The sequence below is a fragment of the Oenanthe melanoleuca genome, chromosome 4A, assembly GCF_029582105.1.
Source record: "Oenanthe melanoleuca isolate GR-GAL-2019-014 chromosome 4A, OMel1.0, whole genome shotgun sequence".
Classification (NCBI taxonomy): domain Eukaryota; kingdom Metazoa; phylum Chordata; class Aves; order Passeriformes; family Muscicapidae; genus Oenanthe; species Oenanthe melanoleuca.
Window position 1 is genome coordinate 14,669,650 of NC_079338.1, and position 19,892 is coordinate 14,689,541.

The following is a 19,892-nucleotide window of genomic DNA, read 5'->3' on the forward strand; positions in this document are numbered from 1 at the left end:
TGGAACAATCTGGTCTGGTAGAAGGTATCCTGCCCATGACAAGGGGTAGAACTGGATGAACTTTAAGGTCCCTTCCACCCCAGACCATTCCAGGATTTTTGCAAATAATTATCCTAAAGTTTGGAAGGAGTTTAATAATGAAGATGCTCATGCAGCCACTGCTTTTCCCTGGAATTTCCTATATTGATGACAGAATTAGTTGGCCAAGCTCTGCATTTAGTGACTTCCCTTCATCTTCAAACCCCAGGAATATGAACCCTGATGTTTCTTCTTTCTCTGGGAAGAGCATTTTCAGCCCTTCATTGCCCTTTTCAGCCCCTGGAATGGGAACAAAAGAGCTTTTCTTCTAGAAGTGAGCCGTGGAATTGGGTGTTAATGGAAACTAATTAATGCTGAATGGAAAATTCCTTCTCAGCTATGTTTTGCCATTCCCTTTTATAGCTCCAACCTACCAGACCTCTCTTTTCCAGGAAGGATAAATGAGGCTTATGTTTCCAGAATGGGAGCTGGAGGCATCTCACCCCTCCATGCACCCTTGGCTCGATCTGACCCAACCTTCTGCAGACCTTTGAGTGGTCCTGGGAGTGCATCCACCTCACCTTCAGACCCCCTTTGTCCTTGGATTTGGCCTCATTTTCTGTTTCAGACAATCACAGGATCATTCAGGTTGGAGAAGCCCTCTGGAATCATTGAGTCCAACCCTTCCCCAGCACTGCCAAGTCCACATCCCCAAGTGCCACATCCATGTGGCTTTTAAACCCCTGCAGGGATGGAGACTGCAGGGCTGGACAACACTTCCATAAGAAATTTTCATCCAACTAAACCTGCCCTGGCCCAGCCTGAGGCTGTTCTTTTCCTGTCCTGTTCCTGGAGCAGAGCCTGACTCCCCCAGCTGTCCCTTCCTTCAGGGAGTTGTGCAGAGCCAGAAGAGCCCCCCCTGATCCCCTTTTTCTCCAGGCTGAGCTCCCGGTGCTCCAGATCCTTTCCCAGCTCTGTTCTCTCCTCTGCACACAAGAAAATCCCTGAAGATCAGCAGGAGATGGTTGGGTTGGGGAGTTTCACCCCATTCATAAATGGTGCTGAGGAGCCTCTGTGGCCAAAGTGGCAGAGTTGGCTGAGCCAACATTTTCCATTTGGACTCCTGAGCACAACCCTGAGCCACCAGCTCCAGCCAGAGCTCTGCCTGGAGCCCTCTGAGCTCTCCTGGCCTTTCAAACAGAGCCAAGAGCCCAACTGTGGAGGGAAACACCTGCCTGTGCTTTGTTTTGAAATCCATATTAAATCAGGAGATCAAGGAGTGGCTGTCCATGCAGAGGGATGGAGGGAAGCCATTGATGTGCCAGATGTGTGGTTGGAACATCTGTGGCTGGAGGTGCTCTGCCCAGGATTTCTCTGCTGAGGAAAGCAGGGAGGTGGTGCCTGAGGGGGCTGGGAGTGGTGGTCTCCTCTCTGTGGTGAATCCATCTTTTTCCTGAGGCTCAAATCCATAGGACAGCTGGGGGTGGTGTTAAGGATAAAATCATTGGATTCATGATTGGTGTTTTTAGCTTCAGCTCCCAGTTAGTGAGGGGGGATAACTCCCTGCAGGAGCAGACTGAGCACTGGAGCTGTTTGTCCTTGCTGAGCTGGGCTCCAGCCACACCCAGCAGAAAGTGGGATGGGGGCTGTGATGCTGGGAGCTGTCAGTGTGGGGACATTCCACATCCTCATCTCTTGATGAGCCCAGGGGGAAGGGACATTCCTCAGGCTGAGGCTGCATCCCATGAGGATCAGGGCACACTTGCACATGGCTTTGGGACTGGTGTCCCTCCAGAAGGCAGGAGGGATGGAGCAGTGGCAGCATCTTGGTGCTTGGCCAGTTTGGTGACGGATCCCAGTTCAGGATGGTGAGGTGCAGAGCACAGACTGAGCTGTTCACATTCCCTGTGAGGAAAAGCTTTTCCTTGCTCTTCCATTCCTTTCCAGATGCCCAAATCCCTCCCTGGCTGTGGCTGCTGCCATCCCCCTGCAGGGTGAGGGCTCAGAGCTGCCCCTGGGCTGGGAGGACATTCCCACACCCCTGTGGGATGTGCTGCTGAGATTTTTTCCCTGGGATACATCAGGAACCTGTGAAGCCTTGGCTGCTGCAATTCCTGTCAGCAGATCACCTGCTCCTGGTTGGAAGTGATAAGTCCTCTCTGTCTCAGTGTCAGCAGCCTGTCAGACCCACAGGTGTGTTGGCAAACCTTCCTCTCTCCCAGGCCCTTGGATCAGGAGGGAAGGATCAACCAGATGTCCTCAAAATCCTGCATATCCTGAGGCTGACCTGCAGCTGGCAGGGAAAACTTCACTCTGTGTCCGTGGAATCTCTCCCAGGTTTTGTAAAGACAGAACCATTTCAGATCTCTCCATCTCTCCTGCCTCTCCTTGGTCTGTGCTGGGCTCCAACCTCCTCTGGGGTGGTCAAAATGGAATTTTGTGGAAGACCAGAAAGGTGCTGAGCTTCTCCTGCAGGGAATGTGTCTGACACTTGTTTTTCCCTGTGGATTCAAGGATGGGGGTCAGGGCAGCAGGACTTGCAGGATATCAATGATTCAACCAAAGAATAATTTATTTGCACCAAGCTTGGCATTTAAATGCTCATGGATGAGCAGGAATAATGCACAGGATTCATGGTACCTGTTTAAAATAGCTCTCTTGGAGCCCCAAACCAGACATGGAGGGTTTGGATTTCAGACCATCCTCTTGCTCCAGGATCTTCCTTTGGAAAGAATGCAATATTCTGTGCCAGCTGCTTGTGCTGCCCCAAAGATCCTCCTGGTTTTGGGATGCAGATTTTGATCTCAACCTGGGAGTCAGAGCACGCACTTGAACAGCATCTTAATGAGCTTATGGTTGAGAGCTATTTATTATCTGTTAGAACAGGCCTTTTATTCCACTGGCAGCCTAATTTGCATGGTTTGTTGTAATTAACACCATAAAATGTTTAAACAAAAGTACAGATAGAAATTAAATTTACAGGCATCAAATTCAATAGCATCAGAATAAACCTTTGATTTTTGGTTTTTTTCCTTTGGCAAGAAAGTGATTCACTCAAATTAAATTTAGGAAAAGCTCTCAACTTGGAAGGAGGGATTTAATGAAAAAAAGGCATCCCAGACTGCTGAGCAGCTCAGGGGAAAGCCAGGATTTCACTTGGACAAGGCTGCTGAAGGGAGACTCAACTGTTTTGGGTGGGAGAGGCATCCTGAAATCCCAAAATCCCGTGTCAGCCACTGCTGGCAGCACGTGTGCAGGCAGGATGGTGCCTTTGCTGTCCATCTGTTCCATTTTTTCATGCTCTGGCAACTTTTTTGGAGGTAGTGAGGGGTTGGGATGGAGGCAGGTTGGTGGGAGTGTTCCCTGGAATTGTCCAAGTGTGGGCTGGACAAGGTTTTGGAGCAACCTGGGGCAGTGAAAGGTGGGGAAGGAATAGAACAAGATGAGCTCTAAGGTCCCTTCCAATCCAAACCATTCCAGGATTATTCTGTCATAGTTGGAAAATCAACTTGAGACTGATCTGTGAATGAAAGGGTTGGGAATTGTGCTGTCCCCAGACATTCCTGAGGGGCTGGGGGGATTTTCCAGGGGTTCCTGTGGCAGTACATCCCCTCCTGCAGAGCACAAAAGGTGGCTCTGGAAAAAGTCTTTCATGGCACTAAAAGAGGCATCAGCATGTCCACCCCCAAATGATGTCATCAAACCCACTTCTGCTCTGATTTATGCAGCAAACATTATAAAAAAATTACATTGTGAGCAGCAAATGGTCTCTGGGTGAGCTTTGGATTCCCTTCTATTGTTTGGAATTTTGGGTTTAGTGTTATGGCTGGGATTTGTGTAGTCAGAACTAATTTGTAGTGTCTGGGAGCAAGGCTTGGAGTGGTGCAGGAGTTGGGATTGAGACATTATTGGGGGAGCACATGTTCCCTGGGGTCAGGGCTGCTGGGATTTACAGCCTGTGTGATCTCAGAGCTGATCCAGAAGGAATTCTGATAGTCAGGAAACAAACAGGGAAGAGTTCAGCACGTCTGGGGTTTGGGGGGTCATCCACAGGTTCATGCTCTGCATCCCAATTTGTCCAAAATTTCCTCTGTGAGATGTTGCTGTAGAGAATATTCCCCAACAAAATGGGTTTTGAAGCTTGGAAAGGTCTGTCCCAAAGGTTTGTAGCATGAGGGTTGGGGTGATGATGGAGCAGATTGAAAGCTTCAGGTCTTTGCCAGCTCCTGGGCAGTTTGATAAACTTCTGCTGGCTTCTCCTCCTTGATTTCCTCCTGAAATCCCTCCTGGATCAGGGTGAAAACCACCACCAAGGACCTGTGTCTGTAGGGGACATGGAAAAAAACTGAGATAAGTGAACTAAAAGCAGCTTTTGAAAAGAAATAAAACTGGCATGCATGGACACCTTGAGGAGCAGTGCTGGAAATCAGTTTCTTGGCCAGGTCATTCACAAACCAAGATTAATTAATTAATTTCTGTTGCTGCAGCAGGGAGTTCTCCATGTTGGCTTATTCTCTCTTTTGAAGCATTTTTATTTTTACCTCTGGCTCCTATTGCTCTGCTGGTTGCTTTTCACTCTTTCCCAACTAAACCTCTAAAAGTTCAAGGATCCATGAGGTTTGTGTCTTGTTTAGGTCTGTTTTTATTCTCTATATGATTATTTGGATTGGTTTGCCAGGAGAAATCCAGCCCTTCACCCACTGGGTGCTGCAGGTTCTGAGCATTGGCTGTACAGTAAATAAGAATTAATTTTTCATGGGTTATTTGACTTTGGGATAAATTGGGAAGAAGCAGCAAATTGCTGTTCCAGCACCTGCTAAGAGCACACTTTGCTGGTTTAGGAGGGATTTGTCATGCCCAAACTGGACATTCTGAAGCAGGAATAAAGCTTTTTCCCCTCTTTTCTCAGTTGCTTTGTAGTGTAAAGGGCCAGGTAGGGCCCTCTGCTGGGGTTTGCAGTATTAATCAGTGATTAACAAAGGAAAGCTGTGAAATTAGGGAAGACACAGAATTTAATGCCTGCAGTTTGATAATTGTGTGGTTTAGGGTTTTTTCACTTCAAATTAGGTGGTTTTGGAAACATGATAAGCTGCTGTGACATGTCAGAGGCACAGGACTTGAATTTGAAATTTGTTTTTTCTAGCAGTGTTTTTTATGAACAGATTCTCCTGACAGTATTTACTGTCAGTTCCTCTTCTCTTTTTCTATGGAAATGACACATTGGGGATGATGTAGTTGGAATTTGGGGAGGCTGGAGTGAGGATTTTTGGCTCAGGCAATAGAGACTGAATTTTTGGCTTGCTATCCATGGCCAGGTGATGTGCCCTGTGACAAAGGTGACCCCAAAAGGGTCCTTTTCACCCCAAACCAGGCTGTGAGTGTGGGATTCTGTGTCTCCACATCAGAGCCTGGGAGAGCAGCTCAGCCTGGAGCATGTCTGGGCAGGGGCAGGAGGGAAATGGGGAGCAGAGCTGCTATTAAAGGGATTATTCCCAACATTATTCATCAGGCAGACTTGAGTGATGGCCTCAGATCTGGCTGTGTTTGTGCTGGGAGCTTGTGTGTGCTGCTGATGGGAAAGTAGAGCCTTGCTCTGGCTGGTTTTAGACTGGTTTTGTACCAGCTGGTGAAGAGGCTGCTGTTTATATTTACATTTATATTTCTATATTGTGTACATACACTGGGTTTTTGGGGTGGGGCACTGTCCATCCTTAGCCCATGGACACAGAGCCACAGAGGCTGTGGCTGCCCCATCCCTGGAAGTGTCCAAGGATAAAGTTTGGAGCAACCTGGGCTAGTGGGAGGTGTCCCTGCCCATGGCAGGGGGTGGAACTGGATGAACCTTAATTTCCCTCCCAACCCAAACCAGTCTGGGATTCTGAGATTCTTCACAGCCCTCCTGGGGAGATGAACTTGTGCTCTGAGCTTTGAGTGTTTGTGGCCCAGGTTGTGCCAGTACATTTTCCTTTTTCCTGGTCTGGGTGTGATGGGAAGAGCTGACTGCCCTCAATGTTGGTGGAAAAACTCCAATGCCATGTGGGATGTGTCTCAAAATCTGCTTGTCAGTGAAAAACTGCTGCTAAAAGGTATGAGCTGGCTTTGGTGTCAAGAGGAGATGCTGGAACGTGGATGGAGCTTTAGCTGAGGGTTCAGGAAAGGAGCTGGAGGTGCTGAACAAGGCAAGAGGTGGAGGAGCAGCTTCCACTGCTGCCTGCTCACACATTCCCTGCTGGAATGTTCTGCTTGCAGTGAGTGCTGCTTTTTCACTTCACAGCATCACACAGAATCCCTGAGGTTGGAACAGCCCCCCAGGATCATCCAGCCCAACCTGGGACCACACTGTCACCCAGTGCTGAGTGCCACATCCAGGAATCCCTTGGACACCTGCAGGGATGGGCATCCAAACCCCTTCCAATGCCTGACCACCCTTTCCATGCAGAAATTCCTCCTGCTGCCCACCCTGCTCAGGTTCTCCTCATTCCTCTCCTGGAGCGTGGGGTAGCAATGGGTTTGTTGTGGCTGTTGCTGCCTTCCCCTGGGTTTTGTGCCCAGTGCCTGGCTGAGGAATTATCCTGATGGGTGCACACAGCAGGCACAGCTCCTGGCTAGAGGGATGAGAGCAGCTAATCCACAGGAGCACAGCCCAGCCTGTTGTTGCTTCCCGTGGTGGGGAGTTGTGCAGAGGAGGATTTGTCAGCACTCAGAGCCCCTGGCAGGCTGTGGGTGAGGCAGAAAGCAGAGCCCCAGGGGAAGGTGTTGGGACTTGCTGCTGGAGCTGTGTCTGCACACACAGCTGCTTCAGAAATCCCTGCTCTCCCCTGGCAAGGCAGAGCTGACAGCTCTTTTGGCATCCCACAAGGAAGCGGGTTTGGGAGGTGCAGGCACACTCTGGCCACAGGGAGTTGTTTTTTTAGCAGTGAGGTGAATTTTTGGGGGGTTGCACCTTGTGCTTGTGGGGCTTCATCCTTTTCAGATGTTCTTTCTCCCTTTTTTTTTTTTTTTTTTTTTTTTCTCTGACTCTAAAAGTTGAAAGAGGCTTTGGGTGGCTTCTCCTTTTGAAAGGTGACCTTGCTGCATAAAGTTGTCTGAGTGTGCTGTCTGTGCCCAGTGATATATGGGAGCATCTGGGAATGAGGGGGGGACTGCTCATCAATTCCCTGAATTTCTCTAGGATCACACATGTACCTCAGGACCCCTCCCCAGCACTGGTGAAATGTTCCCCCTTAAATCCCAGCCCTGTGTGAGGAGCTGCCCTGAGCAGGCAGAGCAAAGAGAAGTGAGGAATGGGTTTTTTGGAAGTCTGGCACATTCCAGTAGTGCCAAGTGTGTCTCAGTTAGTCCAGTGTGTGCATCTGTTATTTGACTGTGGTCCAAAGCAATACCTTCTCCTCCTGCCTCCCTGGCCATGCTTTAATTAATTAAATTTAAAAATTCAGCCACAAGTGTAGGTGAAGGTGCTGCTGGGGCAGTGGGAGCTGCTACCAAAACACCATCATTAAATGGTGCTGTCATTCCCAAATAATCCACTTTATGAGGCTGTTTTATTGGTACTTTCTGTGCTTTGCTACTTCCAGAAGATCTTTCACCAGAGGCTGGTTCCTGCTCTGCTCACTTCCCACCTCCACCCTGCACCTCTCCAGGCTAATAATAAAAATCAAATTGTTTTCTCTGCTGGAGGAAAGGAGAGTCAGAACTGAGGCTGATGTGATCCAGACCAAGCATTTCCCTGTCCTTTGGGTGCTGGATGTCCGAGTTCTCTGGGAATTAAAACCACCAGATGCATTTCTGCCCCCTGGGCACCCAGTATCCTTCTCCCCACATGGGATCCTCATTTGGTTTCTCCTGTTGCAACCTTACAAATTTCTGCTGCCCCTGGATTTTATTTGTGGGTTTTTCAGGCTTAGCAGGTAATGGTTATAAATGGAAATTTGACTGCAGCACGTGGTTTCTGGCTGCAGTAAATTCATTCCCTGCGGGCTTGGGGACGGATCCCATGTGTTTTCTCCAGTGCAAATGGTTGTTTCAAACATCCATCTGCTTTATCTGCTGTTGTGTTTACAGTTCCCCTTTGTAGTTCCCAGCAGCATCTCCTCTCTCTCCTCTGCTTTTGTTTATTTAAGGTTATGGTAAAATGCCCCTCTCGTTTGGAGCTGTTTTGTGGGAGCCTTTCCCAGCTTGGCTGATCCCAGGGGTCAGGAAAATAAAATATCATGGACCTGATCACTCCAGGGGAATCCCACAGTGGTGGTTCCAGCTGGTCCCTGGTGTTGTTGCTCCTCAGGAATGGGATTTGAGCCAGATCCTGCCCTTGACCTTCTGGTGCTCTGCAGGCAGCATGGCTGGTCATTATTGAAACATAAAGGGTTTAATCCACTCAATTTGTGGCAAAAGCTGACCAGTGGATTCATCTTTGTTTGGGTATTGAATTGTGTGATGTCCCTGGTTGTTTGTCTGTCCAGGATGATTTAGGAAACCAGTTTCAACTTTAGGGGAAAAAAAAAAAAAAAAAAAAAAAAAAAAAAGAACAAAATAATACAACAAACAAACCCAAACCAAGCTGTCTGAAAAATCCTAGGAGGATATATTTGATACTTTTTCCTGGCAAAAGTTAAACATTTTCCATCCTTCTTCAGTTTCAAGCCTTCAGAAGGTTTGTGGGTCCTTGTCCAGCACGTGGTGATGCCTCTCCATGTCCAGGCAGGAGCCACAGGGAGCACCCTGAGGCTCCACAGCCTTTGGAGTTTCCCTCAGGTTTTGTGTCCCCATCATGGGCAAAAAAATGACCCAGGATGACATTTGGAGAGGTTGCAAAATTCTCTCTGTAAACAATATTTTATTTTTTTTTCTTATGCTGAGCCCCAAGCAATGTCACTGCTTGTCTTGCAGAGAGAAGTAGGAAAATAGTCCCTGGCTGCAGGAGGGGGTTGTTTTCCTAATTTTGCTTCACCACAGCAGCATTTCCTGTTACTGGTGAGGGTGTGGAGTGCCTGGATGAGACTCCCCTGCTCGTGTGTCACCCCAAGTGTGTGCTGGAGTTCTGTGGGACACTGGAGAGTGACTTCGGAGTGGGACCTGGGCTGGGAATGGGTTAGGTGGATACTGGGGAGGAATTTCTGGCTGTGAGGGTGGGGATGCCCTGGTGCAGGTTCCCAGAGAAGCTGTGGCTGCCCCTGGATCCCTGGAAGTGTCCAAGGCCAGGTTGGATGGGGCTTGGAGCAACCTGGTCTGGTGTCCCTGAGCACAAGGAGCTTTAAGGTCCCTCCAGCCCAAACCAATCTGGGATCCTCTGGTCTTGAATTCCCCACCCTCTGCTGCTGGAACTGTTTCATTTCCAGGGTCAAAAGCTGCTGGCCAGCTCCAAACAGTCCAAGCTAGTTGAGCCTCATTTTAACCCCTGGGTATGGACAGAACTGTCCATGAAATTCTTTTTCTGGCTCCTTTTTTTTTTTTTTTAACCTATCAGTTTTTTCAACCTTCTGTTTTTTTTTTTTTTAACCTCCCACTGCCTGAGTTTTACCATACAACAGAGAACCAGCTGCTGCAGAGGCACAAACAGCATCCAGGAGCTGAAATCCTAAATCCTTTACTGCTCTCCTCACTTAAACTCCTCTCACCAAAACAAACTCAGGCAGCACAAAACCTTTTTTCTTTCAGCCTCCCAAAGTCAGAGCACGTCAGAGGGGATGCTGAACTCGCTCCCAAGAGCCGCCCCAGCCTGACAGGAGGCAGCTGTGCAGCAGCTGGAACATCTGGACGGGCTGCCGTGGCTGTTGGAGGGCTCTGCACTTCAAAGCCAGGCTCAGAAAGGCTTGGCTTGCACAAACTCACACCTCTGCCTCTGCTCTGTGCCTCCCACCTGTAGCTGCCTGAGCTAGGCTGGGGTTTGGATAGCTCCAGGAGCCCCCGAGGCAGAACTGAGCTGCTCAGCTAGCCAGGAACGAGACTGGGAGCTTCCCTGGGAGGTTTAACACCCCCCTGGCGGGGTCCCCAAAGACCCTCCAATGAGACCCAAGTGTCTCAGGGGCTGGATTTAGCTCCTTGGAACAATTTACCAACCTTGAGAGAAGAAATGCAAGCTGCAAAAATAAATAGAGTGTAAATTAGACTGTTAGAATGTGAAATTAGTAGATTTCTAGAATGTTTATATTAAGGGGCTTGTGGCAAACATGGAGAATTTGGGGTGTGGATACCTCTTCCTCCTTCTCCGTGTCATCCATGCTGGGTGACATGCTGGCACTTTCAGATTGGATGTGAACAAAGCTGGACCATGTTATAAGACTGAAGTGTATTGGGAGTCAAGTGTAAATACCTAGTACATAATTCAGAATATAAAAGATAAGTCCTGCCTTTCTCAGGCAGATTCTGCCTTGAATGTCTAACGAGCAGACCACTGTTCACTGGACAAAGAATTCCTGAGATAAGGAACAACAAACAACCATGAAAACCTCTAAGAACAGCTCCTGCAGTCTCTCATCAGCAGGCATTGGAAAGAGCTGGGCTCCAAACCACCTGCTTGTCCTCCTGAGGTGATCTCAGGTCTGAGGAGACACCTCAGGTTATGACACGAGACTTGGGGAGTTGCTGTAGAGGTTCCAAAAGTAGCTTTATTTCTGCCAGCAAAATCCCAATGCACAGCACAGCAGGGGGTCTGTATAGATTTTAGAGGGATTGAAATTCTAACCAGTAAAATTATAACCTGAGAACTATCCAATCACTTTAAGATCCTAGGTGAGAAAAGACCAATCATCTAGTAAAGTTCAAGACCATTAGAAATCCTAAATGATAACAGGTTTTGGTAGGGAGGGGGGAATCACTCATGAAAGGTTTCATTGTCTCAGGGCACAAAATCCCAAGGCCTTTTTTCAGGGACAGTTTTATGATCCACAGCCACCCTCAGCCAGGGTCCCAGGGATGCCCAGGCTGAGGTTTATTTTTGGGGAGATGATGGAATTCCTGCCTCAGGATCCTCAGGCTGTGCCAGCTGCTCGCTGGCCGGGCCGTGGGGCTTGGGGATGTTGTTGGGATGGAAAAGGAGCTGTTCCATGTGGGGAATGTTGTTCTGGTTAGGAGCAGTCTGGTGCTTGCAGCAAGTGGAGCTGGGATGAGCACGGAGCTGGGAGATAGCAGCTTGTGGAAAACTCACATTCCTGAGCTCCTCCCAGCTCCTTTCCCCGAGTTCCTACAGCACACCGTGGTGTTTGTGTCCAGCTCATCCCTCCTGGCTCAGGTTGTGCTGTTCCAGGGCACAGGCAGTGATGGGGCAGAGCCAACCCATTTAATCCCATCACTGCAGGCACTGGAGCCATCAGGGATCTCTGTCTCCCTGAGCTGCCCACATATCCCAGAGCACGTTCCAAGGGTGAGGAGATGGCACAGCTGGCTCAGGCTGCCACAGCTTTGCTTCTGGAAGGATCCATCCCAGAACTGCTGGGTGTTGAGTTCCCCTCATGCTGGTGATTTTGGTGGGTGCAGGAGCTGCTCCAGGTATCCTCTTTTCCAGAGGAGAAAATTCCTGCTGCTGAGCTCACACTGGCAGGGGAAGCCAGGCCAAGAGGGGACTAAAGAGCAGCAGAATTTGAGGTTTTTACTACCACTGGCACAGGGTGCCTGGAGAGGAGGTGGATACCCCAACCCTAGAAATACCCTGGCTGGATGAAGCTTGGAACAACCTGGACTAGTGGAAGGTGTCCCTTCCCATGGCAGAGGGATGGGCCAAATGGGCCCTTCCAGCCCAAACCATTCCATGTTTCTATAATCCAGATTTTGGGAAGCAGGATGTTTATCTGGAGCTTCTCCAGTGCCACGTGCTGAGAAGCCCCTTGCTTCTCCCTGGATCCAGGGCTTGAGTGGACATTCCCTCTTCCCCCCATTCCCATGCTGTGTCCTGTTGGCTTCTGAGGAGTCCCTGGAGGATCTGGAATTTTGCAATTCCTGCATGAAGGAGCATCTCTGGCACTGCACCTGGCCCTGCCTTGCGGGGACTTGTTGCTGTGGCTGTGCCCAGAACGGAGCCTTGCAGAGCTCTTAATCCTGTCTGCATGAGGTCATTGGCTCCCTGACGTTAATTGCAGGGGATCTGATTAATTAGGCAACAGAGCATAATTTATTTGAGCAGATTATTGTATAGAATTAACCAGGCAGTCACTGTCTCCCACCACATGCATCCCTGCAGGTGTGGGAATTGCCATTAAAAACTTTGCCCTTGGAGTGGATGGCTGGGTAATAGTTGGATTATTTCCCTGTTGCTGCAGTGGGATGTTTATCCACACTATTTCATGGGTGCATTATTTTGTGGGTGTTACATTTTCAGCAGACTTGTTTTCATTTTAATTCTATTCAGTTTGGACTGCTTGATTCCCTCCTCCTGTTTCCTTCCCTTCCGTTTTTCTTCTTCCAATAAAATGTCATAAAAATTAATCCCCACCCAAAGGCCAAATTGAACATTCAGATTGAAAAAAGAGGATTTTAAAGCCCTTGTGCTGAAAAGGGGAAAAAATGTGCTCGGACAGGAAGTCGTGGGTTTGTTACAGAGCAAGGAAAAATGTTTTTAAAGCTTTATCATAGAATTATGAAATCCCAGAAAGGTTTGGCCTAGAAGGGACCTCAAATCTCATCTCATTCCACCCCTTTTCTATGGGCAGGGACACCTTTCACTAAACCAGAATGCTCCTGGCCCTGGACACTTCCTTAAACAGGTCAATTACTGAAACAGCAGAATAATTTAAAAATTATGAAGTTTTTTGAAGATTTCTCCCCCAAAATCAATAGAAGGGATTGTCTAAGAGCAAGGGCAGAATGAAGTTCATCAGTTCCAGTGTCTGACAGATGTTCTTCTGTAACTTTCTCCCATATGGATCCGTCTCCATGAGTGAATCCAAACCAATTCCTTGCTGCAGCTGGTCCCACTCCAAGCAACAGGATAATGCAGAATGGAGATAAAAAGCCAAATACCAGGGAACTGGAAAATGCCATAAATTTGGATCCTGCAGCCACATTCCCAATGTAAAGCTCCAGAGCAGGATCTGGTTGGTCACCTCCTGCAGGAAGAGGTGGCTTGGTCATCTGGAGTGCTTTGGAGATTGGTTCAAAAAGGGGACTGTGCATTGAATCAGCTCAATTTTCAGATGTTGGGATTTCAGTGCTCCTGTCTCTTGAGAAACACCTGGAATTGGTGGGAATTGAAGGAGTTGGGTGGCAGAGAAGCACCTTCAGTGGAAATGATCCAAAGCATCCTCTGGGAATGGTCCCTGTGCACGTCATGTGTTATGTTGGTTGTGGAAGCTGTTGAGGTCATTGTCCTGCCATGACTAGCAGGACTTCCAGGTGTTCCTAAAAGTGTTTTCAAACCTGGCAGAAGGAGTTTTTCTCCTAGGGAGGAGCCCCAAGGCTGGTTTGAGGCTGGAGAGAGCCCAGTTCTCCATTCTGCAGGGAGCAGAGGTGCTCCAAGGGAAGCAGCAGGGCTGTGAAGCCCTTTGCTGGAGCAGCTCCTGATTTGGGGAATATTTTTAGGAGGGATTCTGGCTTGAGGAGGATTGTGCTGTTGACCTCATGTTGTCCTGGATGTGCTGGAGGAGCTCCAGGTCATGAGGAGCAAGAGAAATGGTGCAGCTGGAGAAAGGAAGAGGAACTATGGCTGAGGGTTGGGTTCCCCCAAATCAAGTGTGTGCTGTGTTTTATAAAATGCACGAATATTTTGGGAGTCTAACTGCTCAAATAAGGAAGGAATTGCTGTTGGAATGCAGGAGAAGAACCCATGACCTCCATCTGGAGGGGGGCGTAGCCCAGCTGGCTGAAAATGGGCCCGAAAAGGGCTACAAAAGCTAATTAAAATGTGAAAAACTGAGAATTCCTGCTAATAGACAGCAGAGCCCATGCCTGGCGCTGCTTCACAGCTAAATTTGATTTCCTTGGGAGGCAAAAGGAACTGATTTAAGTTCCTTACCTTGCTGACATTGATCCCTCTCAGTGTTTAGCCTGTTCCCAGCAAGGAACTTCCCATGGCTCTGCCGTGCCAGACCCGGAGCTGCAGCAGGAATCTCTTACTCCTGCTACCAGTAAAAAATTCACTGCAGGTGTCTTCATGTGCAGTGTTACACTCAGCTTTGACCTTGTTCTGCTCACATCTGGGTTGTGTTTGAGCTCTCCCTTCAGTGCCAGCAGGTGTAAGGATTGGGAAGCCTCAGCTGGAGCCGTGTCTAGCTCTGTGACATTGTCCCCCCATGAAACCCCATCCAGCACAAGGCAGCTCCAGGGGAGGGTGGCTCAGACAATTGCATGGACAAACAGCCTTGTTGAACAAATCATGGTCTTCCTGGCTTGAGGTGGTGCTGGTTTGGGGTCAGATTTGGTGATTGAGTTGCTCCTGCAGTCAAGGAAAGTTGTGGGGTGTGTGGGATTCAGATTGTGGACCTGGTTCCATTTTGTGCTGAAACCAATTTTCTGTGGAGGTTTAGGACAGAAAGTGTTTCTGAGTGTTTCCACATTCTCCCTGTGCTGAAGGAACCTTCCTTTTCCAAAGTTACACTTCACTCCTCCCATGAGGAGCAATCCACCTGCCTGCTGCCTCTGCCAGGTTTACCTGCATTTGCTCCAGCTTCCCTGAGCTGATTGGAAGTAAAAACCAAGTGGTGTGTTCAGTGGTGGAAATATAAATATTTGGGATGTTGCTTATTGAACTGAGTGAAGTGGGGAAGGTTTGGATTAGAGGAAGGAGGAAATTCCAGTTTAGACTTGGAGTTGCAGCATGTGATTGCTGCTGTCACAGGTCTGCTTAAAGCCCAGTTCCACATGGAAAGGAGGAAGGGAGAGGGGAGGTTTTGGGCAGAGTGTGGCTCTGAAGGGAAGTTTATAAAATGTATTAATTGTTCTGATGGTAAATCATTCCCTTGCTTTGGCTTGCACTGAGAACTGGCAGTTGGATTTAGGGTTCTGTCCTGCAAAACACAGTGGCTTTCCTGGGTAATGGAGGTAAAATACCAATAAAAGCTCAGGAAAAACTTCTCCTTCCTCTTTCATTGGTCTCCAGTCTGTGCCTGTTACTGGAGTGCCTGGAAGACCCAGAGTGCCATTCTCCAAACTGGGATTGCACAGTCCTTGGGACAGGCTTATGAGCCAAGGACAGGGGTGCTCAGCACATTGGCAGCATCTCAGATCCCATTCCCAAAAGCACTGGTGGCATGTTCAGGGTGTAGCTGTGCTGAGAAGGGGGTTCCTGCTGGCAGGTGCTGTGCCCCCAGTCCATGGCATTCCATGTCCAAAGTAATTTCTGTTTTCTAGTGGTCAAATTTCTGTTTTCTAGTGGTCAAATACTCCCTTGGCTCCTTGGCTGCCATTTTTGTGAAGTTGAGTTTTGGGAGGGAGGTGGCTCAATCCCTCCTCCCAGCCAAACTTCCCACCTGGATAAACTCCTTGGCATCGCTGCTGTTTCAGGATTATAGAACAGCTTTGGGTGGAAAATGCCTTTGAAGTTCCCTGTTGTGTCTGAAAACCTCAGTGAGGATCCTTGGGTGCAGATTGGAGGGAGAAGGAGTTGGGATTTTGTATCAGCTCCAGGATGAAGGATTGTGCCTTTGGGATCTTGGGCTTCAGGATGGAGAGCTGGACAGAGCAGGAATGTGGCTGGCATTGGGAAGGAGGGATGACAGAGATGAAGCAACAGGCACCAGAGAAGTTCTGGGCATCTTGAAGGTGAGGACCAAACTGGAGCTTCACCCAAAAAAACAAGGAATGGGTTTGTTGTGGTGTGGAACCTGCTGCAGAGGATTCCCAGAGCTGGGAGTGCCAGGTTTGGGAGAAGGTGGCTGGTGGAGCTTGTACCATCTCTGCTCTCTCCATCCCTGCTCCTCCCCCTCATTACTGATCACATCCCCCCAGTTTGGCAGGCAGGGCTGTGGCTTGTCCTGCAGACAAGACACGGTGTCAGAGTTCTGTCATGTTGAAATGGGAATTGTTCCCTCGTTTGCTCCTTGCATTTTTATGAGGAGCAAGAAATGATGACAAAAACAATTCTTAAAATATGTTGAATGGGGTTTCTTTTCAGTAAAGCAAAGCTACTCCCTGAGCTTCTTTCTGGGCTGGTGGAATATAAATTATCTACTTGATCTTTTTTTTTTTCTTTGCACCACGTGTGACCAGAGGCAAAGTTCTGGAGGACAATGGGGCTGATATTCAAGTTGCTGCTCCTCTGAACCACAGGCTGAACTTGAGAGCACCAGAAAAACAACAATATTGCTTGCAGAGAATGCTGCTGCAGAGCCTGGGCTGGTTCTTAGGCTCCTCACACTGCTGATCTCCCAAAACTGCAAAGAAAGAGGGAATTTGACTTTAACAATCCTGTTAAACACTCGTGCAGGGGGCTGAGTTCATGTTTTTTTCTCAGGTGCTTTAAGACATTGAGCTGTGGGTTTCTGGATGAGATCTTTGGCTGGAATTGCTTTGTCAGGAGGAACTGGAAGCAGAGGCAGAAAATCTTTGGGGTTTTTTTCACTTTTCACCCAAAAGTCCTCGTACACCTGAAGGTTTGGGTGCTTTTCCCTTCTCCAGGAGGAAGACACTCGTTCTTCCTACCAACTTAGCCTAACAAAAAATCCACCCTATGTGCATAATTGTATGGGTTGGGTTATATTTTTCCACTTTCCTTCCTTTGAATCTGTTTGACCATTGGAAATACATTCCCTTGGTGTCCAGTGGCTCTTCAAGAGACTTTTGACAAGACATATAATATTTCATTTTTTGAAAAATGATAATACCTTTCTTTACCCCTCCTTGCATAGAGTGTGGAATGTCCATTCTGCAAATGAGTTTGAGAGACCTTGTTATTTTGGGAGTTCCCACTGTGCTCCCTTGACATCCATCCTCCAGCAGCTTTGTCCAGTGCTTCCCAGGCAGGTTCTGCAGGGAAAACCAGCTCTGTGTGCCTTTGTTTTGCTGTATTTTGCCCAGAGAAACCCAGGCAGATCCGATTCCCTCTGCCTGTGCTATTGTTTCCCAGGTTATTTTGAGGAATTCCTTCCCCTGGGGTTTTTCCTGTGTTGGCTTTTTGACCTTTTTTTGCATCCTATAGTGATTCTCTTGATTAAACCTACGGTGTTTTTAAAATTAAAGGTGATTTGAGGGCTTTAGGTTGGAGGAGGAGGGAAATGGGGATTGTTTGGACTGTGCAGGGAAAATACCTGCTCCCAAAAAAGAAGCTGTGTGTGCTTGACTTCTGGAAAGTTCTCTGGCTCTAAAAGTGCACAGGCTGGGAGAATCAGCTCTGTGTGGCTTTGAGGATGGGGAGTTCCAGTGAAATCATGGACTAGGTGAGAATTCCTTTTAGAATTCCACAGAAGGTGGCACAGCCCCATATGGTTGATGCAGGGGAAGGAAGGTGATTTAAAAGATGATTTTCCACTATCCCAGGTTGCTCCAAGCCCTGTCCAGCCTGGCTTTGGACACTTCCAGGGGCAGCCACAGCTTCTCTGTGCCAAGGCTTCACAGGGAGGAATTTCTTCCCAATGTATTGCTGATATCTCAGGGGTTGGTGAATGGAAAAAGCATCCAAGTGGTGCTGGCCACAATTCCCAGGCAGACACAGACAGGCCCTTCATCCCCTGACCCTGGCAGCTGCAGCCCTGGAACAACAGAGCCCTTGAGTCCCCAGAGAGGGGCTTGGCCTTTGGTGGCCCTGATGGCTGCAGGAGGCTTGGTCACCCTTTCCCTGCCCCTGACCTTCACAGGGGTCTGAGCATTCCCCCCATCCCTGACCCTGAGCCCTCTGTGCCAGTCACTGCAGGGTCAGTGCAGTATTTGCATAATTCAGAGACTCTGGAGGGTATACCCTGGGGATAGCCCCTCTCTCTGCTCACATGGGTTGTGTCCCCTCCCAGGCTGTGTCACTGCTGTCCTGGAAAACACAATTTCATGGGAGCTGTCCCAAAGCAGCAGCTGCTGTGTTCACAGTTAGTGTCACAAGCTGCTTTTATGGGTTTGTTTCCTAAGTTAAAGGTGTGGTTCAATCATTCACCCTCACTGTCGTTTCTCTTTCTGACTAGAAATACAGAGTTTAATGGACAGATTACTTTTAGCCAAAATTTAGTGTTTTTCTGAGTGGTCAGTGAGAAGTTACATCAGATTAAAAACTGGAGCAGAGCAGTGGAGTTGAGCTTGTTCAACCTGGAGGAGCAGCCTCTATTTCACCCTGTGCTGTAAAATTCCAATAATGATCCAGGCAGTAACAGCATTCCAAAGCCACACTGAGGATTTCATTGACACTTCAACCTGAATCATAATGCAGGTTGTTCCTTCAATTAGTTCCCAGCGTGTCAATGTGAGTTAAATAAGAGGTTTAAAGAGAAATTCACTTGTTCTCATCCCTGGCCCTGCTCTGGTGTGTCAGGAAAGCTGCTGGTGGTGCTTGCAGGAGCATCCTGCTCCAGTGTTCCACACCTGGGGCACTGCAGTGGGATGTGGGAGCTTTGGGAATTTCTCACCCTTTATTCCTCATTGTAAACAAGAGGAGTTGTCCACCCAACCCTGTAACTGGCCTTTCTCTGGCTGGTAAGTTTTCCTCATCATTGCTTTTTAGGGATGTTTAAAAGCCCAGTAGTGAGGCTTTTAAGCTGATCCCAGGTTATCCCACAGAATTTTGGGGTCCTTTCAGGCACGACATCATTGCAATGACAAACAGCCAGGAATTCTGCACAGACAGAAGGAAATAGCAACAGTTTGGGAATTTGAGAAACGCTTTGGGGGGTTCTTCTTTGGAAACTAAAGGGTTTCCAAACATTTCCGTTTGTGAGACTGCACCCCAGCTTGTTGGAGTACAGCAAAATGCAGATGTAAAAATCTGAGTGAAGGGCTGGGATGCTGAGGTTGGGAGGGGAGCTGTGCTTGGGAAAAACCTTGGGAATTCGAGGGGAGGGGAGGTGAGAGCCCTGGGGCTTGTGAAAAGCCAAGGGCTTTTTGTGATTATTGCTCTTGATAGAGACTTTTATGGGCTGGAGCTTAACGAGCCCGGCAATTCAGGGCAGGTGTTTGTTCTTCTCTGCTCTTTCAAAGATGCTTTTGATGCCCCAGGTTTTGTTCTCAGAACAATGATGAGCTCGATAACCTCTGGGGCTGCTTTTTGAAGCCTCCTGGTTCTTGTCTTGGGCTGTGTTTTTGTTTTGCTGTGTATTTACAGCTTAAATCACCACTGTGGGTTTCTTCAGCAAGAAAACCCCATCGTGGTGGGAGCAGCCCTGGCTGTTGGGTGCAGTAACACACAGAAGATGTTTGGTCCCTAATTGATCTTTGACTTCCCTTTTTTATGAAGTGGAAATAACAGGAAAATGCTGCTGGGGTTAGCTGGGATTCTGGTTTCTAACCCGAATTTCAGTTTCTGGGTCGAGATGCTGATCTGTTAAAGAGCTTTTAAGGCACCAGCGATTTTTTCCTGAATAAGAGGTCGCTACATAAAATTTTTGCCTCTTGGCAAATCTCATGTTACAAATGTTGCTGTAGGTTTAAAGTGTTAATTTATGTGGTATATTGGGTTGGATTTAAAGGTCCCTGAAGACCTTTGAATCTCAGTAGCTAATGAGGCTTGCAGAGAAGAGGTTGAGAGAGGAAAAACTTACTGGCAGTGAGTAATGCTGGAGGAAGAGCTCCAGGATTGAGCAAGTTCTGCAGTGAAGAATTAGGAATTACTGCATTGGCCTTTGAGGTGTTAGATTATTTCCAGCCATAGATCTCCCTTCAGCCCTGCCCTGCAGTCCCCCATCCCTGGGGGGAGGATTCTCCATGCCAAAGCCCCTCAGGTGGAGTTTTCCCAAGTCCTAGACTGCTTCCAGGGGAGCATCTCTCCTTGGAATGAGCTGAGATCCGTGAGCAGCCATCTCAGTCCTCCTCTGCTC

General features: G+C 48.3%; 1 protein-coding gene across 3 annotated transcripts in view; it reads left to right on the top strand.

Moving 5' to 3' along the window:
- The window catches only part of EDA (ectodysplasin A), a 63,115-nt gene that overhangs the window by 16,498 nt on the left and 26,725 nt on the right, over window positions 1-19,892 (top strand). The window lies entirely within an intron of this gene.